This window comes from Ranitomeya variabilis, chromosome 7, assembly GCF_051348905.1.
Source record: "Ranitomeya variabilis isolate aRanVar5 chromosome 7, aRanVar5.hap1, whole genome shotgun sequence".
Lineage (NCBI taxonomy): Eukaryota > Metazoa > Chordata > Amphibia > Anura > Dendrobatidae > Ranitomeya > Ranitomeya variabilis.
The window spans coordinates 165,361,536-165,374,478 of record NC_135238.1 but is presented as its reverse complement, the minus strand read 5'-3'; the positions used below and the strand labels follow the sequence as shown (position 1 = coordinate 165,374,478).

Here is a 12,943-nt window from a genome sequence, read left to right as displayed (position 1 = left end):
TTCAAATGTCTACAGTCACATAGAGCAACCGAGAACAGCGGCATAAATAGAGTGTGATGGGTTGTGGTGCAAGATTTGAACCGGACCCCCGCATCATATCTATCTATAATATAACACTGGGAGCATCACTGTGTCCGAAGCCTTTATAAACTGAGCAAGCGCCTGCGCAGTCTGGACTCCACAGAGTTATGCATCCGGGGATGAGAATTGTGGCCCAGGAGATCGCAGTATGCGTAAGCACTGAACGCATACTGAGATCTCTGACGGAGAAGCACGGACGTGCCAGGAGGGCAAGTATGCGATATTCCCCTGTCCCCGTTCAACCACTGGGCTACGGCTTCCGTGTCCTCTGGCTGTGACGTTCAGGTCAGAGGGCGCGATGACGTGCTTAGTGCGCGCCATCTGACTGAACAGTCACAGCCAGAGACCCGGAAGACAGACTGGAGCACAGCGGTGGAACGGGGACAGGTGAATTTCGCAAGTGTCGGGGGCCTGAGCCATTTTTTTTTTATCGCAGCAGTGTACGGGGCATATTATGCTATGGAGCATCTTATGGGGGCCATCAGCCTTCATGGAGCAGCATACGGGGCATATGGATGGGAGCAGCACATGACAGAATGGGGGCACAGGATGGGAGCAGCACATGACAGGATGGGGGCGCAGGATGGGAGCAGTGTCATGAATCCCCATGGCTAGGGATAGCACAGGACAAGCAAAGTACAAATATATTACGGACGAGCTCTAGGGTGATGGAACCTGGGCTGACCGCTGCCCTACGCCTGACAAACGCAACTAGAGATAGCCAGGGAGCGTGCCTACGTTGGTTCTAGACGCCACGCACCAGCCTAAGAGCTAACTAGCACTGCAGAGAAAATAAAGACCTCACTTGCCTCCAGCGGAATGAACCCCAAAAGATATAGTTGCCCCCCACATGTATTGACGGTGAAATGAGAGGAAGGCACACACATAGAGATGATATATATAGTTTTAGCAAATTGAGGCCCGCTGTAAACTAGAAAGCAGAACGATACAAAAGGGGACTGAGCGGTCAGCAAAAAACCCTAATCAAAAAAACCATCCTGAGATTACAAGAACCCATGTGCCAACTCATGGCACATGGGGAGAACCTCAGTCCACTAGAGCTACCAGCTAGCATAGAGACATAATAAGCAAGCTGGACAAAAAACCAAACAACTGAAAATCAGCACTTAGCTTATCCTGAAAGATCTGGGAGCAGGTAGGCAGGAACCAAACAGAGCACATCTGAATACATTGATAGCCGGCAAGGGAAATGACAGAAAGGCCAGGTAAAATAGGAAACACCCAGCCACTGATGGACAGGTGGAAACCAAAGGCCGCAACCCACCAAAGTCACCCAGTACCAGCAGTAACCACCAGAGGGAGCCCACAAACAGAATCCACAACAGTACCCCCCCCTTGAGGAGGGGTCACCGAACCCTCACGAGAACCCCCAGGGCGATCAGGGTGAGCTCTATGGAAGGCGCGGACCAAATCAGTCGCATGAACATCGGAGGCGACCACCCAGGAATTATCCTCCTGACCATAACCCTTCCACTTTACCAAATACTGGAGTTTGCGTCTGGAAACACGAGAATCCAAGATCTTCTCAACAACATACTCCAATTCTCCCTCCACCAGCACCGGAGCAGGAGGCTCAACCGAAGGAACAACGGGCACCTCATACCTCCGCAACAACGACCGATGGAACACATTATGAATAGCAAACGATGCTGGGAGATCCAAACGAAAAGATACAGGGTTAAGAATCTCCGAGATCCTATAAGGACCGATGAACCGAGGCTTGAACTTAGGAGAAGAGACCTTCATAGGGACAAAACGAGAAGACAACCACACCAAATCCCCAACAAGAAGTCGGGGACCCACGCGGCGACGGCGATTAGCAAACTGCTGAGTCTTCTCCTGAGATAACTTCAAATTGTCCACCACCTGATTCCAAATCTGATGTAGCCTGTCCACCACCACGTCCACTCCAGGACAATCCGAAGGCTCCACCTGACCAGAGGAAAAACGAGGATGAAACCCCGAATTACAAAAAAAAGGAGAGACCAACGTGGCCGAACTAGCCCGATTATTAAGAGCAAATTCGGCCAGTGGCAAAAAAGCAACCCAGTCATCTTGATCAGCAGAAACAAAACACCTCAAATAAGTTTCCAAGGTCTGATTAGTTCGCTCCGTCTGGCCATTCGTCTGAGGATGGAATGCAGACGAGAAAGACAAATCAATGCCCATCTTGGCACAAAACGTCCGCCAAAATCTAGACACAAACTGGGATCCCCTGTCAGAAACGATATTCTCCGGAATCCCATGCAAACGAACCACGTTCTGAAAAAATAAAGGGACCAACTCAGAGGAGGAAGGCAACTTAGGCAAGGGCACCAAATGAACCATCTTAGAAAAGTGGTCACACACAACCCAGATAACGGACATTTTCTGTGAAACCGGGAGATCAGAAATAAAATCCATGGAAATGTGCGTCCAAGGCCTCTTCGGAATGGGCAAGGATAACAACAACCCACTGGCCCGAGAACAGCAAGGCTTAGCTCGAGCACACACTTCACAAGACTGCACAAAGGTACGCACATCCCTAGACAAGGAAGGCCACCAAAAAGACCTGGCCACCAAGTCTCTAGTACCAAATATTCCAGGATGACCAGCCAACACAGAAGAATGGACCTCGGAGATGACTCTACTTGTCCAATCATCCGGAACAAACAGTCTTTCTGGTGGACAACGATCCGGTTTATCCACCTGAAACTCCTGCAATGCACGTCGCAAGTCTGGGGATACGGCGGACAATATTACCCCATCCCTAAGGATACCAGTAGGCCCAGAGTCTCCAGGAGAGTCAGGCACAAAACTCCTGGAAAGAGCATCTGCCTTCACATTCTTTGAACCTGGCAGGTATGAAACCACGAAATTGAAACGAGAAAAAAACAACGACCAACGAGCCTGTCTAGGATTCAAACGCCTGGCAGACTCAAGGTAAATGAGATTCTTGTGATCAGTCAAGACCACCACACGATGTTTAGCACCCTCAAGCCAATGACGCCACTCCTCAAATGCCCACTTCATGGCCAAAAGCTCCCGATTACCCACATCATAATTGCGCTCGGCGGGCGAGAATTTTCTAGAGAAGAATGCACATGGCTTCATCACCGAGCCATTAGAACTTCTCTGTGACAAAACCGCCCCCGCTCCAATCTCGGAAGCATCAACCTCAACCTGAAAAGGAAGTGAAACATCTGGTTGACACAACACAGGAGCAGAAGAAAACCGGCGCTTAAGTTCCTGAAAGGCCTCCACGGCCGCAGGAGACCAATCAGCAACATCAGCACCCTTTTTAGTCAAATCAGTCAAAGGTTTAACAATACTGGAAAAATTAGCAATGAACCGACGATAAAAATTAGCAAACCCCAAGAACTTCTGAAGGCTCTTAACAGATGTAGGTTGTGTCCAGTCACAAATCGCCTGAACCTTGACGGGATCCATCTCAATAGTAGAAGGAGAAAAAATGTACCCCAAAAAAGAAATCTTCTGGACTCCGAAGAGACACTTTGAGCCCTTCACAAACAGAGAATTGGCCCGCAGAACCTGAAACACCTTCCTGACCTGTAAAACATGAGACTCCCAGTCATCAGAAAACACCAAAATATCATCCAAATACACAATCATAAACTTATCCAGATATTCACGGAAAATATTGTGCATAAAGGACTGAAAGACTGACGGAGCATTGGAGAGTCCAAAAGGCATTACCAAATACTCAAAATGGCCCTCAGGTGTATTAAATGCGGTTTTCCACTCATCTCACTGTTTTATCCGCACCAGATTATACGCACCGCGAAGATCTATCTTAGTGAACCACCTAGCCCCCTTAATGCGAGCAAACAAATCAGTCAATAATGGCAATGGATACTGATACTTGACTGTAATCTTATTCAGAAGGCGATAATCTATACAAGGCCTCAGGGAACCATCTTTTTTTGCCACAAAAAAAAAACCTGCTCCCAGAGGGGACGAAGATGGACGAATATGTCCCTTTTCCAAGGACTCCTTAATATAATTCCGCATAGCAGTATGCTCTGGCAGTGACAGATTAAATAAACGACCCTTAGGGAACTTACTGCCAGGAATCAATTCTATAGCACAGTCACAATCTCTATGCGGAGGGAGCGAATTGAGCTTAGGCTCCTCAAAAACATCCCTATAGTCAGACAAAAACGCAGGGATCTCAGAAGGAGTAGATGAAGCGATTGAAATCGGAGGTGCATCATCATGAACCCCCTGACATCCCCAGCTTAACACAGACATTGTTTTCCAGTCCAGGACAGGATTATGAGTTTGTAACCATGGCAGACCAAGCACTAGTACATCATGTAAATTATAAAGTACAAGGAAGCGAATCACCTCCTGATGAACGGGAGTCATGCGCATGGTCACTTGTGTCCAATACTGCGGTTTATTCATAGCCAATGGTGTAGAGTCAATTCCCTTCAGAGGAATAGGAACTTCCAGAGGCTCCAGACTAAAACCGCAGCGTTTAGCAAATGACCAATCCATAAGACTCAGGGCAGCGCCCGAATCCACATAGGCATCAACGGAAATGGAAGACAGTGAAAAAATCAGAGTCACAGACAAAATGAACTTAGGCTGCAGAGTACCAATGGCAAAAGATTTATCAACCCTTTTTGTGCGTTTAGAGCATGCTGATATAACATGAGCTGAATCACCACAATAGAAACACAATCCATTTTTCCGCCTATAATTTTGCCGTTCACTTCTGGACTGAATTCTATCACATTGCATAGTCTTAGGTGCCTGTTCAGAAGACACCGCCAACTGGTGCACGGGTTTGCGCTCCCGTAAACGCCGATCAATCTGAATGGCCATAGCCATAGACTCATTCAGACCTGTAGGCGTAGGGAACCCCACCATAATATCCTTAATGGCCTCAGAAAGACCATTTCTGAAGTTTGCAGCCAGGGCGCACTCATTCCACTGAGTAAGCACCGACCATTTCCGAAACTTCTGACAATATATCTCCGCTTCATCATGCCCCTGAGAGAGGGCTAATAAAGCCTTTTCAGCCTGAATCTCCAGGTTAGGTTCTTCATAGAGCAATCCCAATGCCAGAAAAAACGCATCCACACTGAGCAATGCAGGATCCCCTGGTGCCAATGCAAATGCCCAATTCTGAGGGTCGCCCCGCAGGAAAGATATTACAATCTTGACCTGTTGAGCAGGGTCTCCAGAGGAGCGAGACTTTAAAGAAAGAAACAATTTACAATTGTTCCTGAAATTCAGGAAGGTAGATCTATCTCCAGAAAAGAACTCTGGAATAGGAATTCTAGGTTCAGACATGGGAGTGTGAACAACAAAATCCTGTATGTTTTGAACTTTTGCCACGAGATTACTCAGGCTGGAAGCCAAACTCTGGACATCCATGTTAAACAGCTAAGATCAGAGCCATTCAAGGGTTAAGAGGAGGTAAGAAGCAGCTAGACAGCAATTAAGGGCTAGGCAGCAAAACTCTGAAGGGAAAAAAAAAAAAAAAAAAAAATTTCCCTTAAACACTTCTCTTTCTCCTGCTTCAGCCCAAACAATTAACACTTTGTGGGCCGGCTATACTGTCATGAATCCCCATGGCTAGGGATAGCACAGGACAAGCAAAGTACAAATATATTACGGACGAGCTCTAGGGTGATGGAACCTGGGCTGACCGCTGCCCTACGCCTGACAAACGCAACTAGAGATAGCCAGGGAGCGTGCCTACGTTGGTTCTAGACGCCACGCACCAGCCTAAGAGCTAACTAGCACTGCAGAGAAAATAAAGACCTCACTTGCCTCCAGCGGAATGAACCCCAAAAGATATAGTTGCCCCCCACATGTATTGACGGTGAAATGAGAGGAAGGCACACACATAGAGATGATATATATAGTTTTAGCAAATTGAGGCCCGCTGTAAACTAGAAAGCAGAACGATACAAAAGGGGACTGAGCGGTCAGCAAAAAACCCTAATCAAAAAAACCATCCTGAGATTACAAGAACCCATGTGCCAACTCATGGCACATGGGGAGAACCTCAGTCCACTAGAGCTACCAGCTAGCATAGAGACATAATAAGCAAGCTGGACAAAAAACCAAACAACTGAAAATCAGCACTTAGCTTATCCTGAAAGATCTGGGAGTAGGTAGGCAGGAACCAAACAGAGCACATCTGAATACATTGATAGCCGGCAAGGGAAATGACAGAAAGGCCAGGTAAAATAGGAAACACCCAGCCACTGATGGACAGGTGGAAACCAAAGGCCGCAACCCACCAAAGTCACCCAGTACCAGCAGTAACCACCAGAGGGAGCCCACAAACAGAATCCACAACAGAGCAGCACATGACAGGATGGGGGCGCAGGATGGGAGCAGCACATGACAGAATGGGGGCGCAGGATAGGAGCAGCACATGACAGAATAGGGGCCAGGATGGGAGCAAATGACAGGATGGGGGCGCAGCACATGACAGGATGGGGGTGCAGGATGGGAGCAGCACATGACAGAATGGGGGCGCAGGATAGGAGCAGCACATGACAGAATAGGGGCGCAGGATGGGAGCAAATGACAGGATGGGGGCGCAGGATGGGAGCAGCACATGACAGGATGGGGGCGCAGGATGGGAGCAAATGACAGGATTGGAACGCAGGATGGAAGCAGTACATATCAGGATGGAGACCATATACCAATATAAATGCTCGCCACCCGGGCGTAGAACGGGTTCAATAGCTAGTCTATCTATATACACACACTGGTATATGTCCCTTATACTGGGCCTCATCTTGGTATATATATCCCCATCCTGGTAATATATATCCCTTATCTTGGTATATGCCCCCCCCCCATTCTGGTGCTGTTCTTTAACTGCTTTATTACCTATGCCGTAATAGTACGACATAGGTAATAAACCCTGTTTCAGCGCGGGCTCCGGTGCTGAGCCCGCTCTGAACTGAGCATCTCAGCTGATCTATACAGCGGAGCAGCGTGTGTGTACGAGGTGTACTGAGCGGAGCCACGTGTGTGTACGAGGTGAACCGAGCGAAGCCGCGTGTGTGTGTGTACGAGGTGTACCGAGCGGAGCCGCGTGTGTGTGTGTACGCGGTATACCAAGCAGAGCTGCATGTGTGTACGAGGTGAACCGAGCGAAGCCGCATGTGTGTGTGTACGAGGTGTACCAAGCGGAGCCGCGTGTGTGTGTACGAGGTGTACCAAGCGGAGCCGCGTGTGTGTACGAGGTGAACCGAGCGAAGCCGCGTGTGTGTGTGTGTACGAGGTGTACCGAGCGGAGCCGCGTGTGTGTGTGTACGAGGTGTACCAAGCGGAGCTGCGTGTGTGTGTGTACGAGGTGAACCGAGCGAAGCCGCATGTGTGTGTGTGTGTGTGTGTGTACGAGGTGTACGGATCGGAGCCGCGTGTGTGTGTGTACGAGGTGTACCAAGCGGAGCCGCGTGTGTACGAGGTGAACCGAGCGAAGCCGCGTGTGTGTGTGTGAGCGAGGTGTACCGAGCGGAGCCGCTTGTGTGTGTGTACGAGGTGTACCGAGCGGAGCCGCGTGTGTGTGTACGAGGTGTACCGAGTGGAGCCGCGCGTGTGTGTACGACGTGTACTGAGCGGAGCCGCGTGTGTGTGTACGAGGTGTACCGAGCAGAGCCGCGTGTGTACGAAGTGTACCAAGCGGAGCCGCGTGTGTGTACGAGGTGCACCGAGTGGAGCCACGTGTGTGTCTGTGTACCGAGCGGAGCAGAATGTGTACCGAGCGGAGCTGCTTGTAATTTTTGTGTAGAGCAATGAATTAAATGTGCCATGATTTGCTGTCTCATAGCACATGATGATACAGTGTCAGACTGTCACAGGGGCTTTGGTAGCCCTTTTATGCGTGGGGAAATAGCAGCCACAATAGCGTCGTGTCGTCACCCTCCCCGTGGGAGCTGCAGCTGCTCCTCCTCAAATGCACTGACTGGAGACAGACATGTCAGTGAGTCACCGATCTGTGACATCGACTACTCACTCACACTGGGCGCTCTGCAATAAGAACACAGCAGTGAGCAGCACTGAGCAGCCGAGGCAAACAGAGGGAGGCTGTGTGTCCGTCCCTCCCTGCTCAGCCCCACTCTCATTCCGCACGATTATTATTAGCCAGGCATTATAATTAGCAGCTCCAGCAGTCCACTCACACTCTGGTCTGCTGCTTACATTGCCGCTGGCACCCAGGCTGTGTTCGGCTGTGTTACTAATTACGTACCTCAAACTGAAACTAGAAGTGAGTCACTCCCCTCTCTCCCTCTCTGAACAGTGACACTGGGAGACTCAGGAACATACAGGGGAAGGGGCGTGGCCTAACAAAAGGGGGCGTGACGGGAGGTCTCCTGCTGTCTCCCGGGATCACAGCGTCCTGCGCTGGACAGCAGGACAAAGAATGAAATCCGGGACAATCACGCACAATGAGGGACGGTTGGGAGCTATGCACAACGTGTTCCACAGGTCTCTTTTAAAGAAGGTGGTGGGTTCTGTGGACGCGGCGCCTATGCCACTTCCAGTCTTGGTGGATGGTAATTTGGAATTTGAAGTCTCCAAGGTGGTTGACTCTCGTGTAGTGCGCCGCACTTTACAGTACTTGGTACACTGGCGTGGTTATGGGCCTGAGGATGGGTCCTGGGTACCAGCCTCGGACATTCATGCGGATTGGCTGGTCAGGTTTTTTCACCGCCGCCATCTGGACAAGCCAGGTCCTATAAGCCGTGAGGGCCCTGGGGTCCCTCGTAGAAGGCGGGGTACTGTCATGTCGGACGCTGTTCATACCAGGTCGTTCGACAGACAGCGGTAATTCCGCTTTTGACCACTATGTGCTCATTGGCGTCGGCTAGATTTTATCTAGCTGGTCCGGGGTTAATTTACCTGATGCTCAGATTGGAAGCTGGGCCATGCCCATTGCCTTTAAATAGTTCTCCTGAACATTGGGCGTCGCCGATTATAGCTTCTGTCTTGTGCGTTGTTATCTCGGTCTGGAGTGGTGAGCTAGTATTTGAAGTATCGTTGCTGGTGGTGTATTTCCCTTTGTCTTATTTACTCCTTCCTATATTTGTATTTATTTTGCCCTGCGCATTTATAGTGTATTCCTGAGTGACTGCGGCGTGGTGTATATTTTCCGTTATCCTTGTCTGTGCTATCTGTGGGTATTGGTGTATGATCTTTTCACTGGGTGGTGGGTGGTGGTTTCAGCCTAGGGTTGAAACAGGAGACAGGGCGAGGGTCGAGGCCTAGACATGCACACCATCAGTGTAAACTCTAGGTAGAGGGTCAGTCAGGATTTCCCTAGTCTGAGGGAAATTGCAGGGGCCCGGGTTATTAGCTCTTGCCCACCTAGTCTCCCCGTGACACTGGGTCCACGCATGGCTTCCTCCACATTCTGTAGTTCCTGCCCTAAATTCTATCCAATCTGTTGAAGCTGGAACATCTCCTGTAGTTTCCATTTCTTGTTGAGGTCATATAGCCACTCTGGTCCTCTTCCCAAGGCCGATTTGGTGGAGTTGGATATATTGGCATCCAAAACCTGCTGTGCATGCCTCATCAATGGTCTGCTGGGTCTGTCTGTATACCTCCCTTGTTGTGGAGCCCTGGATGGTGTGTGAGAACACCAGTCCCCTGCAGCTCCCCCGGTTCCGCTGGGCTGAGTAGTGTCCCACTGCTGCCACCAATTGTGGAGAAACGGGGCCAGTGGGTGCTCTCGTCCGCTGGCTGAGCTGTCTTTAGCAAGACTGCGTGGACCACGGCTCATACCACTGAACGCCCGCTCTATCTCCCCGTGGGCAATACACTACACAGACAACACAGGGTTAAGGTAAAACAGTGTGGCAATACTTTATTGAACCACAACACACAATAGCAAACAGAACAATCCCACCATGGCTGGAATTGTTTGGTTATATGGGCGCATATAAAAGGTCACTGCGTCTCCACGTATTTCCAGTATGACATGATGTCAGAGCTCCCAGGGTCACATGGGCGCATATAAAAGATCACTGCGTCTCCACGTATTTCCAGTATGACATGATGCTAGAGCTCCCAGGGTCGCTATTCTATCTGTGGATGAACGCACAGAGAAGAGGTAACGAAAAGCATAGGGAGATGACCAAGAACTGTCCATAGAGTCCATACAAGGTCCAAAGCCAGTTGACACGAGAGCCACCACCTGGCTTATCTGACCATCTCCATGGAACCAGGTGACCAGCGGGTCCCAAACTTGGCCTTTCTCCAAACATATCCATGGTTCAGAGATGGTCACTGGATCAGATCTGTGTCCTTCCAACCGGAGCCGAAAACCCCTAGGTTGTTTCCTATAGAATAATAGATCAGTGTCCCTCGTGATGGTGCCATGATGAATTAGCTGCATTCCTTTCTATTGTCTGTTGGGTGGTTTGCAGAATGTCTGGCTGGTAGCTCTGTATTACTTCAGTCTCCAGGATGTGATCTCTGAGTCTTTTTATACCCAAGGCATGTAAGCTATTTTTAGAATTACCCAGGGTCCTTCAATCCAACATCAAGATAAGGTAAACAATGGCGATGGGATTAAGTAGCACTATTAGCATATAAGCACACATCAATAAACAAAGCTTTACACACTCTATGCACAGTCACTATTACAGACTTACACAGTATGTTAGATAGTATATCAGTTGGCAAGTCTGTCTCCTTGACCCACCAGACATAAACACTTAAATTCACAAGCCAATATACAGATAAAAAGCCAGTTCTTTTGGTTTGCAAAAAAACATGGTTGTCTGGGAAATTAAGATACAATCTGGTTTCTTCACAACAGCAAACCTTCTTGCCACAGCTTGCATTGATGTGCCATCCTGGAAAAGCTGCACTACCTGAGCCACTTGTGTGGGTTGTAGAGTCCGTCTCATGCTACCACGAGTGTGAAAGCACAACCAACATTTAAAAATGACCAAAACATCAGCCAGAAAGCATTGGTACTGAGATGTGGTCTATGGTCCCCACCTGCAGAACCACTCCTTTATTGAGTGTGTCTTGATAATTGCCAATAATCTCCATCTGTCTATTCCATTTGCACCAGCATGTGAAATTGATCGTCAAACCCTGTTGCCTCCTAAGTGGACAGTTTGATTTCACAGAAGTTTGATTTACTTGGAGTTAAATTTTGTAGTTTAAGTGTTCCCTTTATTTTTTTGAGCAGTGTGTGTATATATATATATATATATATATATATATATATATATATATATATACACACACTCACTGGCCACTTTATTAGGTACACCTGTCCAACTTCTTGTTAACACTTAATTTCTAATCAGCCAATCACATGGCGGCAACTCAGTGCATTTAGTCATGTAGACATGGTCAAGACAATCTCCTGCAGCTGCAGTTCAAACCGAGCATCAGTATGGGGAAGAAAGGTGATTTGAGTGCCTTTGAACGTGGCATGGTTGTTGGTGCCAGAAGGGCTGGTCTGAGTATTTCAGAAACTGCTGATCTACTGGGATTTTCACGCACAACCATCTCTAGGGTTTACAGAGAATGGTCCGAAAAAGAAAAAAAATCCAGTGAGCGGCAGTTCTGTGGGCGGAAATGCCTTGTTGATGCCAGAGGTCAGAGGAGAATGGGCAGACTGGTTCGAGCTGATAGAAAGGCAACAGTGACTCAAATCGCCACCCGTTACAACCAAGGTAGGCCTAAGAGCATCTCTGAACGCACAGTGCGTCGAACTTTGAGGCAGATGGGCTACAGCAGCAGAAGACCACACCGGGTACCACTCCTTTCAGCTAAGAACAGGAAACTGAGGCTACAATTTGTACAAGCTCATCGAAATTGGACAGTAGAAGATTGGAAAAACGTTGCTTGGTCTGATGAGTCTCGATTTCTGCTGCGACATTCGGATGGTAGGGTCAGAATTTGGCGTAAACAACATGAAAGCATGGATCCATCCTGCCTTGTATGGAGCATCTTTGGGATGTGCAGCCGACAAATCTGCGGCAACTGTGTGATGCCATCATGTCAATATGGACCAAAATCTCTGAGGAATGCTTCCAGCACCTTGTTGAATCTATGCCACGAAGAATTGAGGCAGTTCTGAAGGCAAAAGGGGGTCCAACCCGTTACTAGCATGGTGTACCTAATAAAGTGGCCGGTGAGTGTATATATATAGTGAGATAGCGCTACCTGAGTGTGCTGGGAGACGCTCGCTTGGCAACGGGATTAAAGCACTCAGGCACGGTTTCTCACAAAAACCGTTTAGGCATCATAAACCACACCACGACAGTTCATTATACTTGTATACAGTACATCCTCGGAACATAACAACCACCCACAGTCTGTTCCAATGGTAGATAGTTCTCTGCCCGTAACCCCTTTTATCAGGAGTTACCTTACAGGGGCTCCTGCTCCACACATTGACTCCTGTCAGTCCTGGTTCCCAGGGAAGGTGCCGAACTGGGATCACTGTCCTTGTGACCAGGGCAATTCAGATAGTCCAGACCCGCAGACAGAACTGTAGCTTCCCCAACACAGTAGTCATCACAGGCTCTGCAAATACGGCCTCTCAGTGCGCTATTCAGGAAGTCCAGTCCCAGGCACTTCCAACACACAGGCCATCAGTTCATGGCCTCACCATGTGCTTCCAGGAATCCAGTCCCCTCCAGGACATTCCAACACACAGGCCATCCAGGACTTCACACTCTGACCATTCAGGTCCATACATTCAACATGTGACCCAAACCCTGGTCACATTTTGTACCGGTAACAAGCCCCATAGGTGGGAGGTGTGTGTGTGGTTAGCCAGTCCTGCCCAGCTCTCCAACTAACCCTGCAAGCCTCCCTTTTAACTATACAAATA

The 12,943-nt window shown here is 48.8% G+C and overlaps 1 long non-coding RNA gene across 1 annotated transcript in view; it reads right to left on the bottom strand.

Moving 5' to 3' along the window:
* LOC143785739 (uncharacterized) overlaps positions 1-12,943 on the bottom strand; it is a 28,202-nt gene that overhangs the window by 14,399 nt on the left and 860 nt on the right. The gene's annotated exons all lie outside the window — the stretch shown is intronic.